The sequence below is a fragment of the Theobroma cacao genome, chromosome 9 (assembly GCF_053813885.1).
Source record: "Theobroma cacao isolate CCN51 chromosome 9, ASM5381388v1, whole genome shotgun sequence".
NCBI classification, from domain to species: Eukaryota; Viridiplantae; Streptophyta; class Magnoliopsida; order Malvales; family Malvaceae; genus Theobroma; species Theobroma cacao.
In genome coordinates this window covers 38,844,144-38,871,542 of record NC_142647.1, presented here as the reverse complement: position 1 = coordinate 38,871,542, position 27,399 = coordinate 38,844,144, and the positions used below count along the sequence as shown (strand labels likewise).

The 27,399-nt window shown below is 31.6% G+C and overlaps 1 pseudogene; it reads right to left on the bottom strand.

The window, feature by feature from the left end:
• Positions 1-22,025: 22,025 nt before the first annotated feature.
• LOC18589716 (G-type lectin S-receptor-like serine/threonine-protein kinase LECRK2) lies at positions 22,026-24,516 on the bottom strand (annotated as a pseudogene).
• Positions 24,517-27,399: the final 2,883 nt, after the last annotated feature.

Below are 27,399 nucleotides of genomic sequence, written 5' to 3'. Positions count from 1 at the left end.
TTACCAACAAGACATGACTCACATGTAGGAAGTTTAACTTTGGTGAGTGAGCCCAATAGCCTTTCTCTAGCTAATCTAGACATTTTATTTTGCCCAATATGTCTTACTCTAGCATGCCATTTCACAGAATCATTTATAACATCAGAAGAAGAATTTGAAACAAAAGCAACGTCATTGTTAGAATCCAAATATAACATAATCAAACCATCTTCAAAACAATCATGACCAAAAAACTTGTTTTCAAAAAAAAAAAAAAGACAAACTATAATTCTTGAAAGTGAAATTGAATCCTAAATCCATCAATGCTAAAACTGAAAGTAGATTACATCGTACGGACGAAGTATGAAGCACATCATGTAGGAGCCGTTTTTGCCCATTGGGCATTGTGAGTTAGTAAGTTCTTGCTCCTAGAACCTCTTCTTGTTCTCCGTTCCCCATCATGATAAAGTGTCTACCCGTTGGTAAACGATGGTAATCTACTTATCTTGCACGATTACAGGTTATGTGCTTGGTTGCTCCTGTATCTACAATCCAACTAAGGAGAGAATGAGCTATAAACACATGAGAACATACATAAGTTCTAAAGCAGTTTGGAGGACGAACTTTCTTAGGCTCAGTGCATTCTTAAGCAAAATATCCCTTTTTACCGTAGTTAAAGCATTTGAACTTGGACTGATCCTTCTTCCCACCAAGCTTGCCTCTTTAGCGCTTGGTGACTCCATCACTTTTGGGCCTTATATTTTTTGTCTTTCCCTTCTTTTGCTGTCTCTTTTGCTAGGGAACATACCCTTTGCGATTTCCAGCTTGTGCTATCAAGGCAATATTGCGGATAACTTCTTTACGCTCCACCTCAAGCTCTAGATGGTAGGAAGTGTCATCAAAAGTCTTTATCCTTTCATTGTGTGTTAATATAAGTTTAACATGTCCCCATCAAGACTCTGGGAGTGACTTGATGACAGCTAAGACCTGCTGCTCATCTGTGAGATCATAGCTAGCTACTTTCATCTCTCTTATCATGGCTGCATAGCCTTTAAGTGTTCAGCCATCGTGTGCTTAGAGTTCATCATATATTGATTGAACTTAAGTGTCAAGGCACGAAGCCTCGTAGCTGTGGTTCCACTACACTTGAATTTTAGTTGTTCCCACAACTGTTTGGTAGTTGGGAAGTTCTCAAACTCACTAGTGAGATAATTGTGCATGCAGCTTAACATGGCAAAGCGGGCACTACGGTTTCTCTCATACCAAATGTCATAGGCCTCTTGGTCACGGCGATGTTGGTTAGTGTTTCCAACTTCAGGTGTGTTCATCTCTTTGATCAGATGATCGAGCAACTCTTACTCATTGAGAAGATGTTGAACGTTCTTACGCCAGATATCATAGTTTTTACCATCAAGTTTGGCACATTTGGTCAAATCAACAATAATTTGTTTTGAAGCCAAATCACTATATTATTGCATAAGATTTAATTAGGCATATCTATAATTTTCTAATCGACTAAAATTAGACATTTAATTTTTTACCTATATTACTAGTTCAAAAATTTCATATGCATGCTAGTAATCATCACCAATGGTATAAACATCAATTAAAATGTCTAATTTAATTTAACCTTTGATTATGGGAACAACTCCCACTATCCTTAAGAATGGAAACAACTTCCACTTAGCACAAAATATAATGAGTTTTACTAAAGAACCTTATTGATATTTATAGTTGCCCAAAAATATTATTATGTGTAAAGGGTAAAATTACATCCTTTTGCATGGCCTTAATAATTAATACAAACTTAAAATAAATTATATCATAAGGAACCTACTGCATCAATCTACACAAAAATAGAGATATTGCGCTTGCTTGTACGTATTTATTATTTGGGATGATCAAAAACTTCCATATAGATATTACACACACAAAAATAGCTTTAAGTAGATCATATTTTCATATGCTTCCAAGAAAGACTATAATAGTCTCCTTGACAAAACACCTTACTTTTGTAGTAATTTTCAAGAAAGGCTGGAGGAGTCACAAATAGTCTTTCTTAAAACCTAGTCTCTTTTGATAGAGCTACTAAGACATACACTACCAAAAAACAAGTTTTTTCCTATGAAATTTTTCATTGGAAAAAGTTAAAATTTCGTTGGAAATGCCTATTTCTAAAGAATTTTCAATGAAAAATTTCATTGAAAATTTTGTTGGTAAAAGCCTCGTTGGTAATACTTTCCATTGGAAATCTACTGAAAAATTTCGACGAAAAATTCTGTTAAAAATTTCATTGGAAAACTTACATAATCCGTCAACTGTATCATCTCAGTTCCATTGGAAAAGCATTTCCCACTAAATTCCGTTAATAATTTCTAACGGAATGTTCCGTTGGTAATGCCTTTCCAACAAAAATTATCAACTAAAATTTCGGTAAAAAATTATCAATTAACATCCATATTTCACATCCAAAATTGATAAGAAAATTACGTATTAAAATCCAAAATTCAAAATCAAGTTCAGACGATTAAAAATTATCATAACCACATAATATCTAAAAATGTCAAGCATATATAACATAAAGCTAAATGTGTTATTATATGCCATATTAAAAAAGTATCTAAAATTCACAAGGTAATACTCTTGTTTCACTTGTTGAAGACATCTTAAGCACCTGCAAGGTAATACTCTTGTTTCACTTGTTGAAGACATCTTAAGTATCTACAAAATTTTTTTTCAAGGTTCATAAGCTTTGAGTAAAAAGGAACAGAAAAGAAGACAGGAAAAGAAAAAAGCTGACAGAGAAAAGCAACTCACATTTCAATGTTATACTCCTTAGAGAAGTTGCAAAAAGCAATGCAAGCATTTTTAACTCTCTGTGCACTAATGCTATTTAACACACAGACACAAACAACAACCATTCTCATCAAACAATAATGAGCAAAAACAGAAGCAACCCAACTTTCTAAAAATCTTGTTTCAACTTTAACTTCTTTATCACTAGAATGGTCAAATCTAACAAGTCATACCTTTTTCCATTTGAATTATACTTTTTGCAGTGCAGTTATGGGGTTCAACTACTGTTGAAGAAAAAATAGAAATTTCCAAAGAAAATGAACAAGAAAAGCTTTATAAAGCATATCAAAAAAGATGGTTTAAGTTGTCACGGCTTGACATTAAAAAAAGGAAAATTTATAAGTAACTGTAGCTGTTACCCTTCAACTGATGAACATGAGCTTAAAACTTTTAAAAGTCTACATTTAGCTTATCTCTATATCAAAAAAAGAAAAGTTAAGGAGAAAATAAAATAGAAAACTCAAAGATATAGTAATAATAATAATAATAGTAAATGACCGCTATGGCAAGAAAAAGGCTAACACAGACTGAGATCTTACAAAGCCATGGTGAATTCATTGAGTAGTTTTTAAGAATCATCAAAGAAGAGAGAAACAACATCAACAACAAAATCTGAGTTGCTCTTATCTTGAAGCTACTGAAGTGGTAAAAACTGACCATCCAAGAATTCTCTCACCAACAACAAAAACAACCACCCAAAACAAAAACTATCAAAACAAGACCAAGCAAAAAAAAAAAAAAAAAAAACAAGACAAAGCAAACAAATCAAACATATCCAAACAAGAACAAGAAAACAAAGGAAAAAAGAAACCCAAAAAAGAAAATGAGGTTTTGGCTAACAAACTTGTACACATTTCAAGTTGTTTTCTTCCTTAATATTTCACCGATATTTTGTTTTTCATAACAATAACGATCACCAACTTGTATTGTAGTTGTAGAAAAATATTGATATCAAACTTAACAAATTTTCTCATGAAAGAAACTAATTAGTAACTCATATGCAAAATACATGTACATCAGGACTATAAAAATATCATGATGGTTTCACATATTTTATACTACTAAAAAAAGAGAAAATTAGGCAGAAAACAATCCATCTCAGATAATATTTGCATGTCATGCATAAATAAAATTCTCAAGCATTTTACATGGCATGTTGTGAAAATTGTTGGTTCCATTAGTTTTTGATGATAATAAAACATTCTCATTCATTTGTGTCTAAAATTCTACTTGAGTGTGCAGGATAAGAATTGTATGCCAATGGTAAATAAATAATTTCATGGGACATATCAAAATGGTATATGAGTGAGAAGCCACAACAAATTAACAAAACGAAAGCCTCTTAGTTGAATAACGAAGGGTTAGTCAGCTAAAATTCAAATTGGAAGAATGGCGGGTTGAAGAGTGTTGAAAGACAGAATCAACTTAGTCGACCAAGAAATGAGTTAGTCAACTAAGTGCTCACTACTAGAAACTGGGAGTAGAAGATAGAGACGACTTAGTCGACTAAGATCGCAGTTAGTCGACTAAGAGCATTCTGCTAGAAAATTTGAATTGTGCACTAAAAGACAGATTAACGGCCAGAATTGCACCAAAATTGTTTCCAACGATCAGAAATTGTTTAACACACTGCAGAGCTAATTATCCAAGTATAAAAGGGACTTCCAATGGCTAGAAATGTATTGAAGGCTTCTAAGAATACAACAAGAGTTGAAAAACCTGCAAATACTCTCTGCTCATTTACTGCACTCAACTCCTATCTTTGTAATTGTGATCTGTACTTCACTTTGTACCACTTAGATCAACTGTGTGATCATAAGTACACTCTTATCACTTTTCTCCTTGTATTCTTAGAGTGACCAAGTCACTCTAAGAGATTGATTCAAGCTAAGATTGCTTGATTGAGCATAGGTTTTAACTTAGCCTTGAAAAGTTAAGTGTTGGGTTTTAGTTCATTCTGGTAAAAACTATTGTTAAAGGTTTTGGCTAAGCCTGGTAAAAGCCATTGTAAAGTTTGGTGAAAACTTGTGAATTTCACAATTCATAGTGGATTAGATTGAAAAATCCTTGGTTAAATAATTAAGGTAGTGGATGTAGGTTTTGGACCGAACCACTCTAAATCTCTGTGCATTGTCTACTCTGTTTTTATTTTCATTGCTTTTCAAATTAGTTCCTCAGCTTGTCAAGAACCAAAAAGTGCTATTTACCCCCCCTCTAGCACATTTACTTGAGACCAACAAAAATTTATTATACTCTTGAACCATTACTGAAAGTTAAACTTCTGCATGAGTAAATTTATTGATGAGTTCAGTGCATATGTGAATTCATGAATATTTTAAGCTCTAGTTTATGTAGTAATGACGTCAATTTTTTATGACAACCTTGTAATGTATGGCTAAGCATTCTAACATTGCAAAAAATACAATGAAAGGATCCAAAATTATAGCATATTAAAGATATAATTACACACAGTAAGTGAAAATATTTGTAATCACATTATGCAATTTATCAGCTAGATGGAAGTGCCTATTGGTGAAAGGCCTCCCCATCAACATGATCAGTAATGTGCAATCATAGGAAGAAATTAGCTTAAGCATAACACTCTATATCAAACAATTGACAAAGAGTTTAATGCATTTTCATCAATTAAGAATCACAATAGTCCAAACCTTGACCTTAACAAGCCCAAAAACGTTTGCAAAAAAGCTTGTCTCCAAACACTTATAAAGTAGGAGAAGGAAAAAATTTACAGAGTGTGGAAATTTAATGAAAGTAATGATTTCAAATATCAGTTTGGTATTTAAAATTGAATTGAGAAAACCACAAAACCATAGACCACAAAAGCCTATAACTATATCAGTTTAAAATAGATTGACCATTTGACCATTCAATGTTGGCATCATTATAGGAAGATTTCACGCTCAACTTAGCTGAGTACAATGCTTCAACTAGTCTCTTTCAAACACTTGCTAAAGAGACCTTGTCACGACCCGAAACTCCCCATCGGGCCCATGACAACCGCCGCGATGTCCCGATAGGCACTCATTACCTCGAATGCCGATCGAAATCCTGCAAGGCTTAGCATCAGCTTTCGCATCTCCCCGGTGAGCGACAGTTATTAAATCTCACATTTCAAGAAATCATAAGTCTTTTCCAAATCAAAATAATAAAATATTATTTTTTGGCTCATAGGGGCATTTTCATCATTTTTCTTCGAAAACACCAAAACCTGCCAAAAACATGGTGTAAAAGCTAAATATGTTCATACATACTTTAAATCAAATAACTAAAGTATAAAATTACTTTTACAATGATACGTGGGCCCCCAACTAACTAATAAGATGCGAGTCTGTGAACCTACAATTTTGTCGATGCAAGGCTAACTGAAGTCTTTGATGCAATCAGCTATCTACCGATTATCCCGAGCTTGAAATGTGGGGAATTGAGGGTGGTGAAATTATAAAATCCCAGTGAGTAAACAGACACCATCTAAACTATCTAAAGGCAAGTAAATGGAGACGAATTAAAATATTCTTTTCCAATATATGTTTCATAACATGAATATTCAGTTTACTCAATTAATCAACATGGCTTATATATCTCACAAAACTTGGCTCTTACCAAAATCATTTTCGCGGATACCTTCGTCAAGGTATCCCACTGAGACCGCCAAGGCTATTAAAAATTCATACTTCGCATAAAACACATTTTTTGTTGAACATCACAGCTGTTCCTTGGCGTTGGCTGAGTCTCACTCTCACGTGGTGGTTAACGTGAGGTGCACTAAAAAAGCCCACCTCAAGAAATACCCTACGCGCCTCTACGACCGAGGTGAGAATATAAAAAAGTTTACCGTGCCCCTCTAATAGGCTGGTCCACGGAACCCCCCCACCGCTGCAGTAGCTAATCTTTAATCCACCAATTGATCAAATCTCAATGGCATAGCATAGCAATTACATTACTAACCAATTTATCAAGGCAAAACAGATAGTTCATATTTCTTAACACAAGTATAAATTCAGCCAATCATGCCAATTTATCACAAGGCATTTAATTTAAAACCATAAATTTACAACACAAGCAGGCAGTCTCCAATTACTCTATTTTCAAAATCAGTATTCGATTTTTCAGAAAATTTATAAAATCACAATTTCTCTTAAAACATAACAATTTACCATTTAAACCCATTTTCCATAAAATCACACAATTGTATAAAACTACTCTAGATAATTAAGACGATAATAAGTTTACTCACAATATTAGGAGTAGAAATACTCTCATTTTCAGTCCGCGGGTACAGTCCTTTACCCGTATCCAATGGCTCACCACCTAACCATAATCCATGACACATATTCCAATTAAATTGTGTCTAATAGTCATAAGCTATTTCAGGCTCGATATATATGCATGATATGATATGCAACCTATCCGACTACCGCTTAAATGCGGTGTTGACCTAATTTGGCCTATTACCCGATTAAATCGATATACGCGTCCGTTTAAACTTCAAATTAATTTTTTTTAGTTTCTATACCTCAATTGCATTAAAATTGACTTAATGTCCCTCAGTGTGGTGCAAATTATCAGTCTCAATAGTAAATTACGAAAATACCCCTAGTGGGTAAAAATTCATATTTTTGCTCCGAAAATTCCCATTATTTTTCTAGACTCATAATTCATCATTATTCATCATAATTTCTCAAATAAACATCAAGATCAGCAGCCAATATTACCCTAAAAAATTCGGCATAATGGGTTTCAATGGGAGAAAGTTATTTCTCTAGCTTATTTTTGCTATATTTCAATATAACCTAACTAAAATCACTTAATTCAATTAAAATCAACCAAAACTCAAGCTCAAAACTCATCCATGGAGGTTTGGCCAGCATGGGTGTCCATACCCACTTTCTAATTTTGCATGAAAATGAGAAAAAAATGCATGGGTAGTGAAAATCACAAGGAAAATCAATGAAATTTACCTTTTTAATGCTTGATTTCTTGATTTCTCTTGATTTTCCCCAAATTTTTCAGCTAGGGTTCTTATTTCTTTTCCCCTTTTTTCTCCTGGTTTGGACAGCTTGAAGAAGATGAGAATTCTGGAAATTCTGACCTTTTTAAAGGCTAAAATAATATAATATTATTTTATTTATTTTTTTGTTTTATTAATTTCTTAAATTCTAGCCATCCATTTGTTTCCAAATTTTCACCATACACTTGTCCCACATATCCATAGTTTAGATAAAATTCTCAGACTTATCCAAAGTCTTGGTGGAGTAATTTTTGAAATTTACACTTTTGCCCCCGTAAAAGTCAAAAATTATATTTTTGCCCCAAAAACTGAAAAATTGCCCATAGACATATTTTTCATCCCTTATACTCATACCATTCCCCAATTTGTCAAATGTGATCTAAATTCTCTCAAAATCTCAAATTTTGTCTGCGGGTGGAAAAATTACGATTTTGCTCCTACACTCCAAAAATCACTGGAATTAAAGTTTTTCACTGCCAAACCCTCAAATTATACTCTAATACTCAAATCATACTCCAATAAGTTAAATGGGGCCAAAAAAAGCTTTTCTAAAAATTTTCATTTTGTCCCTAGGTGGCAAATGACCATTTTGCCCCTTGATAGTGAAAATTTCGGTTTGACTCCAAATTGATCCTCGAACTCCGAATTACCATTTTGAGTCATCCCTGAACTGTGAAACTCTTAATTTTACCTTAAAATTTCTATTTGAACTAGTTCAAGGCTTAATCGACTCAATGGTACCATTAGGGGCAATATCGTCTTTTAACGATTTCTTGAACTTCCTAAATATGCAAACATTCGATTGAGCATGTAAATGACATCGTAATTAGTTTATAGAATAGGGTTTGACAGACCTAGAATTGGTAAGTAGTTTTAGGAAAAAAAGAAATTTATTTTTGATCAATTAAAATTTCAAAATCTAAAAACTTAAAGCTTATCAATTGTATATCAGCATATTGGGAACACAAACTCACATTTAACACATGAAAGATTCCCAAACGCCTCTTGAGTATGATAATATCTTTAACATTCTAAGGAAGTCAAGGACCCAAATTAAACTTATTTTTACATGGAAGGATAACAAACATATTTACAAGCTTACCAGAGATAAGTTAGGAGAAACCTCAAGCTTAGTTCATTTAGCTAGTTAAGAACTTGAGCTAAGCTCTAGTCACCTCATTAACAAGCAGATATACAAAATAGCTCAAACAACTATTAAATATATTTTTAGATGCTTTGTTCAACCAACATGGACACCTTTCTGACAATTGAGACCTAGGGATCCATTTAGAGGTGGTAATTGGGCAAGTTGTTTCTGGTTAGGGTCAGGTTTTGATTGCTAGCTTTTAAAATCAATTCAAGTTGGCTTGTAGATGGTAAGACATGTCTTCTGAGTTTGGACCAACTTTTAATGCATTTTACTTTAGAAGCATACAATCATCCTATTTGGGTTCAAACCATTTCAAGTTTTAAGACAAGGCCAGATTGTCAGGTAATTGCCTTCTTTATTAAATTCAGGTTCGTTCATATAGATTTAGCAATGCTGATTGGGTTAATTCAGCTCGTGCCACCTCTAGGTCTATCTAATAGAAGCAAGAGCAGAAAATAGAATTTTTTGTATAAAGAAGAAATTAGATAGAAAGAATCGAACATACCTTTTTCTCTCATTCTTTTTTCTCTGTCATATTCAAACATAACTAAAAACAAGGCAGTAATTTGGTAAGGACTTTCAATGGTCACGATAAAGACTTTAGTAGCAAGAGGCAAGGGGCTACTAGTCGGGTTTCAGAAAAGAAAATTTGGTAAAGTGACGTCAAGAGACACGGGCTAGGGTTAGGGATTTGAGACTTAATTTTATTACATAAATTATAAAATCAACAAAATTTAAATATTTTTATTTTGTAAATAAATGAATAATTATCAATAACAAATTTTAATATATTTATATTAAATATTACTATATAAACTATAAATATAATAAAAGTAATATTTTTAGATATTCATAATATATTATACATTAATGTTTAATATAATATTTTTAATACTATTGAATTGTGAATAAATTAAACATTATTTTATTCTTTATATAATATATTATTTATTATATATGAACTAAATTAATTATTTTTAAAGTATTAATTAGTTATATAAGATTAAGTATAAGTTATATATTAATTTTATGTAGTATATATTTATGTGTATTACTTTATTGTATATATATATATATATGAAATGACACAAATTATATATTATAATGTTATATAATATAAAGGTTGTATAAATAATAACTAATTGTAAACAATATGTTATAAAAACTAAGGTGATAAGTAATGAAGTTATTAAGTGTAATCATATTAATAAAGTTTATTATAAGTTATAATAATGGTTATGTATAAATTAAATATATATATTAATACAGATTTATAAATAAATATATATAGTTAATATTAAATATTAAATAATAAATATTAATGGCCATGATTATGATTTGTATATATATATATATAATAAACTAAAATATTTTAAATAATAAACTAATATATTTTATGCATATTATTAACTAAGTTTACTATCATTCTTTTTAATTTATATTAACTAATATTATTACATCAAGTATTATTATGTTTGTATACCTTATATGGTTATATATTTATAAATACCCATTATTTCAATTATTAAATTTATAATATGAAACTAGTCATAAAAGATGACGTAGTCAAAATAATATTGGAATATCTGATATGAATATAATTAATGTAAAGCATAATGTTATATTATTTTATTGTATGTATATGAAATGACATAAATTATATATTATAAGTATTACAAATTTTGTATAACTTATAAAGTAACAACTAATAAAGTTATTAACTGTATTCATATAAATAAAAATTTATTATACATTATAGTAATAATGCTTACATATAAAATAGATATGTGTATATTATAATTAATACATATATAACTATACAATTATATTTATGTGTAATAATTATAACATATTAATATATACGTAAGATATTTAATATCATATATATATATTAACTTATAAAGTTATATCATTTAAAATAGATAACGTGTAATTTCATAATAATACAGGTTAATTTATATATATATATATATATATATATATATATACATAGTTAATATATTCCATTACTATGATTCTAATTTGTATACATATAATAAATTAATATATTTTTAATATATTATATTAATAAGTTTACTACATACATCATTCTTCTAATTAATTTATATTTACTAATATTTACTAATATTAAGTGATAAGTAATGAAGTTATTAAGTGTAATCATATTAATAAAGTTTATTATAAGTTATAGTAATGGTTATGTATAAATTAAATATATATATATATTAATACAAATTTATAAATAAATATATATAGTTAATATTAAATATTAAATAATAAATATTAATGGCCATGATTATGATTTGTATATATATATATAATAAACTAAAATATTTTAAATAATAAACTAATATATTTTATGCATATTATTAATTAAGTTTACTATCATTCTTTTTAATTTATATTAAACTAATATTATTACATCAAGTATTATTATGTTTGTATACCTTATATGGTTATATATTTATAAATACCCATTATTTCAATTATTAAATTTATAATATGAAACTAGTCATAAAAGATGACGTAGTCAAAATAATATTGAAATTATTTGATATGAATATAATTAATGTAAAGCATAATGTTATATTATTTTATTGCATAATGTAAAGCATAATGACACAAATTATATGTTATAAGTATTACAAATTTTGTATAACTTATAAAGTAACAACTAATAAAGTTATTAATTGTATTCATATAAATAAAAATTTATTATAAATTATAGTAATAATGCTTACATATAAAATATGTCACGACCCGGAACTCCCATTGAGCCCGTGACAACCGCCGCGACGTCTTGATAGGCACTTATTACCCCGAATGCCGACCGAAACCCCGCAAGGCTTAGCATCAGTGTCAAACCCTGCTTTGTAAAATAATTATAATGTCATTCACATGCTCGATAGAATGTTTGTATATTTAGGAAGTTCGAAAAATCGTTAAAAGACGATATTGCCCCTAATGGTATCATTAAGTCGATTAAGCCTCGAACTAGTTCAAATAGGAATTTTAAGGTGAAATTAAGAGTTTCACAGTTCAGGGATGACTCAAAATGGTAATTAGGAGTTCGAGAATCAATTCGGAGTCAAACCGGAATTTTCACTATCTAGGGGTAAAATTGTAATTTTTCCACTTACAGACAAAATTTGAGATTTTGAGAGAATTTAGATCACATTTGACAAATTGGAGAATGGTATGAGTATAAGGGATGAAAAATGTGTCTATGGGTAATTTTTCAGTTTTTGAGGTAAAAATGTAATTTTTTATTTTTACGGGGGCAAAAGTGTAAATTTCAAAAATTACTTCACCAAGACTTTGGATAAGTTTGAGAATTTTATCTAAGTTATGGATATTTTAAGGAATAATGTGTGGTGGAGATTTAAAGCTTAAAAGATAAGAATTTAAAAAATGGACCAATAATGTAGTGACATGTGGCAAGTTTAGATTATTATATTATTTAACTATAAAAATCAGCCCACACCACCATTTTCTCTTCATTATGGCCGGCCATAGCAAGAAAACAAAGGGGAAAAGAAAAACAAAAACCTAGGGGGAGAAATTCAAGGAAAATTTGGTGAAAATTCAAGGAAACAAGTGACAAAAGGTAAAATTTCTTGATTTTGACTTGTGCTTTACCTTTCCCATGCATTTCCCATCATTTTTCATGGTTGAATCATGTGATTTGAGGATGAATTCAATTCTGGAAAAATGGGTTAGGAGAGAGAAACTTGTTAGATTAATTTGATTTTAAGTTATGTTAGTGTTTTAAGTTAGTTTAGCATATTTAGGAACAAAACAACAAGAAAAGAATTTATTTTCCTCCATTACCATTATTGGCCAAATTTTTTAGGGGAATATTGGCTGATGATCTTGATGTTTATTTGAGGAATTATGAGTTTAGAAAAATAATGGGAATTTTCGGAGTAAAAATACGAATTTTTACCCATTAGGGGTATTTTCGTAATTTGCTATCGAGACTGATAATTTGCACCACACTGAGGGACATTAAGTCAATTTGGGTGCAATTGAGGTATAGAAACTGAAAAAAATTAATTTGAGATTAAATTGGACGCGTTAGTAATTTAATCGGGTAATAGGCCGAATTAGGTTAGCACCGCATTTATGCGGTAGTCGGATAAGTTGCATGTCATATCATGCATATATACCGAGCCTAAATTGATTTTATAATGGTCAAGCATTGATGTGATGAATTATGTATTGTACATTGTGGATAGGTGGTGAGCAAATTACACTGGTAAAAGTACAGAAATTGTGCTTGAAGACTGGGATTAGGAGTACATCGACTCCTAAAACTGTGAGTAGACAATTTATCGTCTTAAATATCTAGAGTAATTATACTTGTTTGATGCTTTTATTGAATGGTGAGTTTAAATTATAAAATATTATGTTTTCCAATTAAAATGTTTTTTTTTTAAAATGAGATTTATACTGGTTTTGAAAACTAATATTGTTTTGGGAAAATTGAGTATATGGAGACTGTGTTGAAATTTATGATTTTATATGTTATTGAAATTGTGGCTTATGACACTATGGTAGCATGATGGCTAAAATTTTGAGGTTGGCATGAAATACATGAACAGTTTTGGATTGGTCTTGGTAGACTGGATTACATTTTATTCGCCATAGTATGCTACTGGAATTTTTATGGGTCTGGTGGTATATTAAACGGTCACTGCAGTGGTGGGGGTTTCCGTGGACTGCCTATGAGAGGGGCACGGTAACTCAATTATATATTTACCTCCGGGGGGAGATGTTGGGTGAAGTATCTCCTGAGGTATGATTTGAGTGCACCTCACGTTCGGGCCACCACGTGAGAGTGAGACTCAGCCAACGCCAAGGAACGGCTGTGTGTTAGATGTAAAAACATATTTATGGGTATGGGTCATTGAACAGCCTTGGCGGTCTCAGTGGGATACCTTGACGAAGGTACCCGCGAGAATAATATTGGCAGGGGCCAAGTTTAAGAAATTCATAAGTCGGGGAAATTTTGATGAAAAGAAATTATTTGGTATAGATTGAAACGAATTTCGTGTTATGAACATTATTGAGATATAAAGTTTTTATATTGTCTCCATCTACTCGGCTTTAGATGCTTTTGATGGTAATTGTTTATTCACTGGGATTATTTAATCTCACCCCTCTTCCTATCCATTTTTCAGGCTCAGGACAATTTGTTGATAGTTGATTAAGATGAGAATCAATCTCGGAGTTGCATCATAGGAAGTAAGGGTTCGTAGCTCTACACCTTCTTGGTTAGTTAAGGGCCCACGTGTCACTGTAAATGAAATTTTATACTTTAATTATCTTTATTACTATATGAATAAATTTATTTTACTCTGACGCTACAAAAGTTATTTTAGGAAGACTTTGAAAATATTGTGTTTTAAGAAAATAGAATATTTTATTTAATGTTTTTATTATATTCAAATAGCTATAATTTTACTTTAAACGAATGTTTTAGACTTCAAAATTTAATTTAAATTATGAAATACTTGTTTCCACTTACATATTACATTTTTTACGGATTTCAAAATTTTTTTAAAAAAATAACGAAAATGCCCCAATGAGCTAGAAAATAATATTTTTATTGTTTTGAGTTGGAAACAACTTATGATTTCTTGAAATACGAGATTTAATAACTGTCGCTCACCGGGGAGATGCGGAAGTTGATGTTAAGCTTTGCGGGGTTTCGATCGGTATTCGGGGTAATGAGTGCTTATCGGGACATCGCGACGGTTGTCACGGGCCCAATGGGAGTTCCGGGTCGTGACAATCAGCTTCTGCATCTCCCCAGTGAGCGACAGTTATTAAATCTCACATTTCAAAAAAAATCATAAGTCATTTCCAAGTCAAAAAAAATAAAATATTACTTTCTAGCTCACAGGGGCATTTTCGTCATTTTTTTTTGAAAATACCGAAACTCGCCAAAAACATGGTGTAAAAGCTAAATATATTCATACATACTTTAAATCAAATAACTGAAGAATAAAATTACTTTTACAGTGACACGTGAGCCCCTAACTGACTAAGAAGATGTAAGGCTACGAACCCTTACTTTCTAGGATGCAACTCCGAGATTAATTCTCGTTTTAATCAACTATCAACAAATTGTTCTAAGCCTGAAAAATGGATAGGAAGAGGGGTGAGATTATGATTACATAACCCCAGTGAGTAAACAATTACCATCAAAAGCATCTAAAGCCGAGTAGATGGAGACAATATAAAAACGTTATATCTCAATAATGTTCATAACACAAAATTTGTTTCAATCTATACCAAATAATTTCTTTTCATCAAAATTTTCCGACTTATGAATTTCTTAAACTTGGCCCCTGTCAGAATCATTCTCGCGGGTACCTTCGTCAAGGTATCCCACTGAGACCGCCAAGGCTGTTCAATGACCCATACCCATAAATATGTTTTCACATCTAACACACAGTCGTTCCTTGGTGTTGGCTGAGTCTCACTCTCACGTGGTGGCCCGAACGTGAGGTGCACTCAAATCATACCTCAAGAGATACTTCACCCAATATTTCCCCCTAGAGGTAAGTATATAATTGAGTTACCGTGCCCCTCTCATAGACAGTCCACGAAAACCCCCACCACTGCAGTGATCGTTTAATATACCACCAGACCCATAAAATTTTCAGTAGCATAATATGGCGAATAAAATTTAATCTAGTCTATCAAGACCAATCCAAAACTGTTCATATATTTCATGCCAACCTAAAAAATTTAGCCATCATGCTACCATAGTGTCATAAGCCACAATTTCAATAACATATAAAATCATAAATTTCAACACAGTCTCTATATACTCAATTTTCCCAAAACAATATTTGATTTCAAAATCAGTATAAATCTCATTTTTATTAAAAAAAATATTTTAATTAGAAAACATAATATTTAATAATTTAAGCTCACCATTCAATAAAAGCATCAAACAAGTATAATTACTCTAGATATTTAAGACGATAAATTATCCACTCACAGTTCTAGGAGTCGATGTACTCCTAATCCCAATCTTCAAGCACAATCTTTGTACTTTTACCAGTGTAATTTGCTCACCACCTATCCACAATGTACAATACATAATTCACCACATCAATGCTTGACCATTATAAAATCAATTCAGTCTCGGTATATATGCATGATATGATATACAACTTATCCGACTACCGCTTAAATGCGGTGCTGACCTAATTCGGCCTATTACCCGATTAAATCGATATACGCGTCCGTTTAAACTTCAAATTAATTTTTTTCAGTTTCTATACCTCAATTGCACCCAAATTGACTTAATGTCCCTCAGTGTGGTGCAAATTATCAGTCCCGATAGCAAATTACGAAAATACCCCTAATGGGTAAAAATTCATATTTTTGCTCCGAAAATTCTCATTATTTTTCTAGACTCATAATTCATTATTATTCATCATAATTCCTCAAATAAACATCAAGATCATCAGCCAATATTCCCCTAGAAAATTAGGCCAATAATGGTAATGGAGGAAAATAAATTCTTTTCTTGTTGTTTTGTTCCTAAATATGCTAAACTAACTTAAAACACTAACATAACTTAAAATCAAATTAATCATACAAGTTTCTCTCTCCTAACCCATTTTTCAGAATTGAATTCATCATAATAACTCAATATTCAATCATGAAAATCAAGAACAAAAGCATGGGTAAGCTAGGTATCAAGGAGAACTAAAGAAATTCTTACTTACCTAGCTTGTTTCCTTGATTTCTTCACTTTTTCTTTGAATTTTCACCTAGGTTTTCTTGTTTTTCCCTTTGTTCTTCCTCTCTTTCTCTCTCTTCCTTGCTTGGCTGGCCATATGAAGAAAATGGGCTGATTTTATGCCTTTTTAATAAGAAACAATAAAATAATAAATGTATGACACATGTCATTTTCTTATTAGTCCATTTTTAAAATTTTAAAATTTTAATCCTTTTTATCTCCACCACACAATTGGTCAATGGTTAAAATAAGGATAAAGGAAGACCATGTGCTGAAAAAATGTCCTGGTGGTGGAAAATTACAATTTTGCCCCTGGGGTGGTAAAATTACCATTTTACCCTTTTTTTCCAAATTATACCGAAATTAAAATTTTTCACTTCTTAACCTCAAATCTTACTCCAATAAGTCAAATTATACTCCAATAAGTCAAATGGGGCCAAAAAAAATCTTTTCTAAAATTTCCATTTTGTCCCCAGGTGGCAAATGACCATTTTGCCCCTGGATAGCAAAAATTTCGGTTTGACTCCAAATTGATCCTCGAACTCCGAATCACCATATTAAACCATTCTGGGACTTTAAAATTCTTAATTTCATCGTAAATTCTCTATTTGATCTAGTTCGAGGCTTAAATCAAATTTATTATACCTCTAGGTACAATACCGACTTTTGTAAATTTTTCAAGACTCTCCTAACATGCAAACATGCTATCCATCACATGTATGTCATGATAAATATTTTTATAGAGTCGGGCTTGTCATCTTCTCCCCCACTTGGATCAACCATATGATCCTTCTTCTTGATTGACTTCGACATTCGACTAAATATTAATATTTTAATATTATTTTATTAATAAAATATTATTTTATTCTAAAAATTTTATCTTGTCTCCTTAGTACCCAAAATACCTTATTATGTCTCACTTTGGAATATTTTATCCTAAACTACTCCTTTCGTCTTTTATCACTTTTAAACATTTTAATTGACCTCAATTTGCATTCGATCAACTTTATTTATCACCATATCGAAGTATGGGGTATTTCAAAATAGGTATGTGTATATTATAATTAATACATATATAACTATACAATTATATTTATGTGTAATAATTATAACATATTAATATATACGTAAGATATTTAATGTCATATATATATTAACTTATAAAGTTATATCATTTAAAATAGATAACGTGCAATTTCAGAATAATACAGGTTAATTTATATATATATATACATAGTTAATATATTCCATTACTATGATTCTAATTTGTATACATATAATAAATTAATATATTTTTAATATATTATATTAATAAGTTTACCATATACATCATTCTTCTAATTAATTTATATTAACTAATATTAGTACCTAAAGTATTATTAATTTTTGTTTAATATATTATTATATTTTATCATCTACTTTTATAAAATTAAAAAATTAATTATTATGTTATTTTTATAAACTTTTTAATGTTATAATGTTAATGAATTTGGAACTATTAATTTATAATTTATGTTTCAATAAAGTTTTCAAAATATATAAAAAAATAAAGAAAAACATATTTAAATTTTTAATATTATAAAATTAAGTATGTATATATTTAATTTTATTAATATGTTTCTTATAAATGATTATAAAATTTGAAAAGTTCTTAATATATATAAAATAAAAAATTTAAAAAATAGTATGTCACGACCCGAAACTTCCATCGAGCCCGTGACAACCGCAATTAAACCATTTTTTCATAAAATCACACAATTAAATAAATCTACTCTAGATAATTAAGATGATAGTAAGTTTACTCACTGTACTAGGAGTAGATATACTCCTATTTTCGATCATCGGGTGTAGTTTTTTACCCGTATCAGATAGCTCATCACCTATCCACAATACATGACACAAAAAATTCAATAATTTGTGTCAAATCAATATATATTATTTCAGGCTCTTATCCATGCGTATGCACTAGATAGGGTATGAAATGTTTGGACAATTGCTTAATCACAGTGTCCGACCTAACTCGCCTATACACGGTGTAAATTTTCTAAAATCTTCAATTCAACTCCAATTCCATCCATTTCATATTCAATTATCCAATTATATCCACAATACCTCAATGACTGTGAATGTGGTCCAATTTATCAGTTCGGATAACAAATTACGCTTTTACCCCTAGTGGGTAAAAATTTTAATTTTTTTGCACCAAAAATTCCCATTTAATTTCCAACCTCATAATTCATCATTTTTCCATCTAATTCTCTTAAAATAAAGTCAACCTCATCCTCACAAACCATTGGCTAGATTCGGCCTAGAGAAATTCATGGAGAAAATGAATATTTTTCTTGTTGTTTTACTCGTAAACATGCTAAACTAACACTAAACACTAATATAGTTCAAAATCAAATTAATCTAACAACTTTCTTTTTCTAAACCCATATCATCATATTTGAATCCATCATCAAAACACATAATTTAACCATGAAAAATAAGGAGAAATGCATGGAAATGATAAATCTTAAGTTAAGCTTGAAAAATCATACCTTTAAACACTTGATTCCTTGAAAAATCACACTTTTTCTTTGAATTTTCTCACTCTAGGGTTTGTTCTTATCTCTCTCTCTCTCCTGCTGGCTTTGGCTGACCCTCCCAATGAAGAATTCTGAAATTTTCAAGCCTTTTAATAGGCTTAATAAAATATTATTATTTTATTTACCTTTTGAATATATTATTATTTTATTTTTTTCTAGCCATCTTTTTTAACTTTCTTTTTCTACCACTCAATCCTCTTCACTTATCCATGTCTTCCATGAAATTTCTAGACTTTTCCAAAGTTTTGGTGGAGTAAATTTTTAAAAATTACACTTTTACCCCTGTAAAGTAAAAAATTACATTTTTACCCCAAAAACTAAAAAATTGCCCAAAAACTAAACTTCCTAGATATACAAACATTCTATCGAGCATGTGAATGACATTATAATTATTTTACAAAGCAGGGTTTGACATAGTAATACCGATAGAATTCTCCAACAGAATATTCCGTTGGAAAATTTTCATTTGTAATAGTTTTTTCCAATGGAAAATTCCATTGGAAAATTTAGCAGGTTTTAATTTTTTTGACGTCATAAATTTTTCGAAGGATTTCCAGCTAATTATTTTTCATTGGGAAATTTTGACAGAAATCCGTCGAAAAGTTTGATGAGATTAAATTTTTTTTGTGCCAAAAAAATTTTCAACGAATTTCCAACGAAAATATTCTGCTAGAAAAATTTCGTTGGAAATCTATCGAAAAAAAATCAAATTCAATTTCCATTGGAATTCTGTTGGAAATCCGTTAGAAAGTTCCAACAAATTTTTTTTTTTAGGAAAAAAATTAGTTTTCTTGTAGTGATATAATCACTGTACTGTCTTTTTGCAAACAATTTTACTTAACAAATAAGTAAAATAATTATATCATACATTTTATAAATTTTTACCTAACAAATAAATCAAATCATACAAAATATACTTATATGGAACATAGCATTTTACAACATATGTAAAATAATTGAGCAAAAAAAAAAAACATATGTAAAATAATCGAGTTAGCAAACATTTGCTAAATTCACTCAAGCCATATATATGTTTTAGAAGAAAAATAATTTCTAATATATAACATATAAGCAAAAAAAAAATGGTTAATTAACATATTAATTAACTATATTTATAATGTATGTGAATTTAATAAAATATTAACATGCCAAAAACATAAATAATATTTTGAATTTTTCTCAAATTGTAATTACCAAAAAAATTTTATGGTCACTTTGTAAAAATAGAAACTTGTGAGGGAAAAATGCAATTTTGAAAAAAATTATCCATTGGCATCATGTGGCTGCCACATCAAGCCCTTTATAGTTGTGTTCGAATCCTTTTGGTCTTTATTATTTGTCGCAGTATCATCTTAAGGATGCTTCCTTAGTGTAATAGTTAAAGGATATTTTTTAAAGTCTCATGACTTTATTAATGCAAGTTTAAGGATGCTTCTTTAGTGTAGTAGTTAAAGGATATTTTTTAAAGTCTCATAACTTTGTTAATGCATGTTCAAATCCTGCTAGTTGCGTTTTCTTTTTCATTTTGCTACTTTCTTGATGTTTTTTAAAGTCTCATGACTTTGTTAATGCAGGTTCAAATTCTCTTAATTGTATTTTCTTTTTCATTTTGCTACCCATGTTAGGGGATATAGAGATAGGATATTACTCTTTTTTTTTTTTTTTATAATTGGGGGATGAGGGATTTGAACTCTGCTCTTTAAGCAAGAGATCTTGTACCAACCAATAAACTAAATGTTTGGGTGCACAAGATAGGATATTACTTTTAAATTTAAACAAATTAAATTTAAATATAATTAATCATAATGGATAGATAATTCTTATTTAAATTTAAACAAATTAAATCTAAATTTATATCCTATCTCTAATTTTTTTAATTATTCAATTAAAAAAATATTAAAATAATATTCAACATTAATTAATTAAATATTTATTAATTATTCACAAATAATTAACAAAGTTGTATGTTATGTGTACGCACCACATTTAAATGCAATAATAAAATTTAGCAGTTGTCAGATGTGCAACAATTTTGGATTTCTCATATGTGGTTGCTGACTGATTCTTCCACATTCATTTTAAAATTTGGAATTGTTGTATGAGCATAATTATAAATTGCTACTTGCTAGGTCCGAGCTGTAGATCCTGATACTAGATAACAGCTCAGGCTGGGTTATGAAAATGACTTAATGCAAGGTGCTCTGGCAGGGAGAATCAAGTCTTTGTTAATCCATATTACTAAGTTGTAGGTACGTCATTCAATAATAATCCAATATTAATATTGGTTTCTTTGCCCTGTAATCTTTTTTTTTTTTTTTTTATCTTACATACCATGTATTTGTTAATCCTCTTACTTTTCACCTTCCTGATTCTCCTCGAAGCTCACATGCAGTAGTGATCATTTATGTATTCCGTGTAATTTCAGTTTAATGCTTTAAACCAGACGTGTTCTTTGTAGGAATGCTAATGGAACTTGGCCATAAATGCATCTAAAATTTCTCTGATACAATTTGTTTCTCTAATTTTCTGGGCCTTTTCTGGTACGCATTGTATGAAGGAAATTCAGGCAGTGAATAATTGTTTACGATGTACCTTTTCTGTTGGAAATTGTTCACATTAAAATAGTCCATTCCTAGATACATGCATGTCTAGGAAATCTTGACATACAGATTTTCTACATTCAAAAGCATTAAATTTGTTAGATATCATACCATAGACCTGTCAAATGCTCCTAAAATATATTACATTCTTATTTACAGGGAGACATGTAAATTTTACTAACAAATGAGGAAGCACCTGGAGGAAGTGGGACTTCAACATCTCCTTCTAGCATCTGTACGACTTTCTTCATTGTGGGCCTTAGTGAAGGATCCTCTTGAATGCACCAGATGGAAATCATCAAATACTTCTCCGACATCGTAAAGTCTTCCAATGCCTCTTCATCGTTCTCAACGACTAGACTCAATTTCCTTTCTTCATAGCAATCATATACCCAATCAGCCAATACCATTTGACGCTCATCTTCTATGTTTTGCTCAAAATTCTTCCTACAGCAAATGAGCTCTAGCAACAGAATGCCAAAGCTGTAAACATCAACCTTGGCTGTGATGGGCATGCTTTTGAACCATTCCGGAGCAACATATCCTTTGGTTCCTCTTATTCCAGTTACTGTTCGAGTCTGGTCAGTCTTTACCAGTTTTGCGAATCCAAAGTCAGAAATTCTTTGGTGTAAAGGATTCATCTAGAAGGATATTTTGAGGCTTGATATCACAGTGTATGATCTGGTTGCTACACTCCTCATGTAAACAAACAAGTCCTCTTGCAGTTCCGAAAGCAATTTGTTTTCTTTTGTGCCAGTTAGGCCTTGAATTTCCAAAGAGGTAGTCTGCTAAAGATCCATTGCTCATATATTCATACACCAGAAGTCGATGTTGCCCCTCATTGCAGAATCCTAGCAGCTGAACCAAATTCTTGTGATTTGTCTTTCCAATTGTATTCATTTCTGCTTGAAATTCCTGCTCGCCTTCTGTCACTACCTTCTCTAGGTTTTTAATTGCCACCAAGTTTTTATTACCAAGATCTAGAACTCCTTTATAAACCGTTGAAAATGCACCCCTCCCTAGTTCTTCTTTGAAATTACTTGACGCTTCTTCTAGCTCTTTATAAGTAAAATATCGTAAACTCATTCCTTGCATTGCAGGACAGAGTTGAAGCATCTTTCTTCTTCTGCTATTGAAACGCAAAGTAACAAAAAGAGTAACTATCAGCAGAAGAAAATTCAAAAATACTGAGCTGCTTAGGAGCAGAGATCCAATAAGGATTAAAGTTGAGCGATCGTTATTGTTTGAACCTTCACCAACGGATTTGCAAGTAGAATTTTCTTGCCTTATTTTGATCAGAGCTCTTCCTCCAACACTTGGATCCAATCTCCCATTTGAGAGAGGAATTTTCTTCTTCCAACAATTACCGTTTCTAAAGATAGCAACTGCACAAAAGCAATCATTCAAGCAGGTCTGTCTGCACCAATCCTCAGAAACTGTCTGGAAATATTCATAATCTGAGAGTGGCCAGTCCGTGTTGGGCATATCTCTGAAACCAAAAAGATTTGCTTCTTGCAATCCATCGCAGTCTTGTGAAACAAAATCCTGTTTGCACCCATTCATCTGATTACTTGGATCCAAGAATGAGTATCCAGGTGGGCACTCACATCTCGGCCGCTGATCTGTTCCTAGAACGCAGTAGCTGTTGAATCCACAAGCCCCACCTCCCGTGTCTTCCGTGATGCTCATGCAAATATCTGAAGGTAAAGAGGATAGCAAAGACCAGGACATGGACCTTCCAGAGCTAGCACCATTTGTCTTAGGATAAACATATTGCCTGAAGACCCCATCATATTCAAGAATCGCTCGCTGATAGAATTCACTAGTTGAAGCTCCATTAGATGCTATCAAACTAAGTATGCTTCCGTTCCTAGCTATAAGGTAGATGTACCCAGACTGGTTGAAAATAACTTGGAAGCCACTTCCTACAGTTTTGCTTGACCAGTAAGCAGTATTCACCAAGTCCAGTGGGAAAGCTCTGGTGTAGAGAACGAGATTCCCATCAGCCTGTAATATAAACTCAAATCTTCCACTTGAGTAATTCATTTCTGAATAGCGTGCAACAAGTCTGTTGCCTTGGTTAAATTGTTGTGCGGGTAGTATTGTGTCAGTTGGCTGGTTAAAACTTTCCCACAAGTTTGTAGAATCCTGGCTTGCCAGCACAAAATTTCCTGTGTCAAGCATGGCTGCATAGGCAACTTCTGTAACCGGCAAAGTAGCTGTCCATACCTCCTTTCCTTTTGCATCACTAAGAACAAACTGGCCATCCGTGGTAAGTTCAATTTTGGACCCTTCTTGTACTAGATTTTCACCGTTAGCTGACCAAATAATGGTTTTTTCAGGTATTTTGCTGAACCATATGGCTAGTATAAACATCTCAGTTCCGATCTGTTGGAACCCAAATGCAAAATCTCCGGATGGAGATGTCCAAGAAGAGTTATCATTGGGAGCGCTTATGGATGAGCCCAATGTTATGTTGCGGTATGTTTGGGCTGTAACACAATACGGCAACAGACAAATTAGCATGAGATGGAGAGAATAAAGAGAAGCAGAGGCCATGAGAAGCGGAGTACGTTTTTCTTCGAGGCTTAACAAGGATTGCAGACTTTGCCTACAAGAGCAGATAAACTTTGAATCAAGTGAAAGAATATTCTCCTCCTGTGTCATGGCCCTTGTTCCAGGTACTAAATATATCTCTTTCTGCTTTACGTAAACAAAGGTAGCTTTGACTTTTCATCATGATTTTTAATAATGTGGCTCAATATTGATATTCATCTAATTATTTTTAAATTTGGGTATATTTCATTTATGCAGTCTAATGACTATATTCTACATTTGATTAGCTCTAGGGGAGTCTCCTTAAGACACCTCCCTCCTAAAGAAAATGGTTTTTTTATTGGGCCTGCCGATGTTTTCCATTTTGTCTTGGTAATGACTTTTTCTTGTTAGAATAAGTCCAAGAAGGAAAATATTTTCTCTACAGAAAATTGTATTCTTTTCTTAGTAGTCAATCCTATTTTAGATCTAGACTATAAACTTTTAGCTATATTTTGTTCATTGCTAAAATTATTACAGTCACAAAGCAAGGCTTGGCTAAGATTCTGCTCACATAATACTCGGCTTCCTCTTTCATTCAAAATGCAATGAGCATGAAAGCTCATGGAATTGGATAACTAGAATAAGCAAACCCATATTTATACAATTACAGAAACCAACCCCATTTTGAGTCTCTTTTAATTTAATTATAGTACTATAAAATTATCCTTCAAAAAATCACAGTAAAAATTTGTCAAAGTTAAAGGAGAAAAACCATTCAGTTAAGGGCTAATGGCTAATACGTAGACATGCAAACTTAGCAACAATAAATCAATATGTTGTTGTATTCAGAATTCAATTGTCAATCCATTAATACTGATATAATTCTATTGTTTTGCCTACAATACAGTGGTTTAAACTGTAGCTTAAATTTTTTAAAAGAATATATCCAGATGAGATTTTGCATAGCTTAAAGTCTTATTGTCATCATTCTTCTGTTTCTTGGAAATATAATAGTACAAATCAGCATGCTCTACCTTGAGTCCCGCGCTGTACATAGGTCCAAACAATTCAACTTAAGCCATTATACATTATTCTTTTTCACCTATGTTATTATTGTCATATATAGTCTTTAAGGTTACCCATCATTAATGTAACGACCCCCTCCTTTATCGCTATCGGCGTCTGAGACTTTCGATAAATTTTTACTAAGTCTCGAACAAGCCTAATTTAAGATTTTCGCTAGATTCATTAAATACATATAATCACGAACGTAAGCAATTATTAATAATTAAATTACTATCTACTTCATTCAAAATAATAACAATTCACGTTTATAAGTTAACAACATTTTTCAACATCTAGCAAATTTCGTTTTGACACAACCCTAGTTGTGCATAATTTATTTCAAAGTATGACATATTTACCAAATCAACATGCTAAGTGAAATAAATAATTTATCATTGAGTTTTATGAATCAATACAAAGGCCATTGACCTAAACATCACACAAACTTGTAAGGTATGATTTTGAAGTGAAAGCTAGTCAAAGGTTTGTTTCTCCGTATTTAAAAACATGTAGATATATATATTTTTATATATTATAAAAAAAATGAATTTAAAATCCTTGTCACAAACACAAGCAACCTAAAACTTCTACCAACTCATGCTGTCCATAATTTTGTCAACTACCAACCGTAACATATTTATTATGTTATAGGGACATAGTTTTAAAATTTAACACTCACCCACCTCACAATAGCGAGACGCTACTTCGCTATTGGTTATTGCGTATATTTAGCTATTCTATTTTTTTTTCTTCCCTCTCTTTCTTCTCCTTTGTCGTTGCTCCATCTCTCATTGTTCTTCTTTCTTCCCTCTCTTTCTTCTCCTCTGCTGCTGCTCCTTCTCTCCTTCTTCTTCTTTTTCTTTTTCTTCTTTCTTCCCTCTCTTTCTTCTCCTCTACCGCTGCTCCTTCTCTCATTCTTCTTCTTTTGTTTTTTCTTTTTCTTTCCCTTTTTGCCGGCTTGACTTTTTCTATCTCTCTCCTTTATTCTTTCTCTTTTTGGCCGACCCCCCTTTTTCTTCTTCTTTTTTTCTTAGGGGATTTTTTTTAACCCTTAAAAATAACGTGTTTTTGTAAATAACCCTCAGGATAATTTTAACTGTTTTTAGCCATCAGAATAGATTTTGGGACAAAAATACCCTTAATGAGCCATCTTCGTTAGCGTGCACTTTTAAACAGGCGAAAAATGGGAGAAAAAAAATATGCAAAGATTCGCTGTGCAAAATACCCATTTTTTTTTGCGAAGGTTGTGCAAAACAAAAAAATATTGCATGAGATGTGTTTTCAAAAATTTGTGACACGACATTCAGATAATAGGAGAAGAGAGATATTAAATCAAAGGAGGAACTGGTTGTCATGAATGGAAAGCTTGGCTAATGATGTGAAACCAGAAATCCTTGATATGGTGGTGAATTGAAAGGAGAAAAATGTGAATCCAAAGCAGGAAATGGTCCTGCTATAGCAGGCCATATGTGAGACGGCTGTCGTAGGGTAAGGTTTAGAGTTTGTGAAACGTCATGTTGGAAATGTGTGACACGGCTGTGACACGGCACTGCTCAGAGTTGGTGAGACGCCATGGAGGGAATTTGTGAGACACCAAAGTTAAGAGTTGATGACACGCCATGGAGGGAATCTGTGACATGCCAGCGTTCAGAGTTAGTGAGACGCCATGGAGGGAATCTGTGACACACCAGAGTTAAGAGTTGGTGACACGACATGGAGGGAGTCTGTGACACGCCAGCGTTCAGAGTTGGTGAGACGCCATGGAGGGAAGCTGTGACACGCCAGAGTTCAGAGTTGGTGACACGCCATGGTCATGGTTTAGAGTGTGT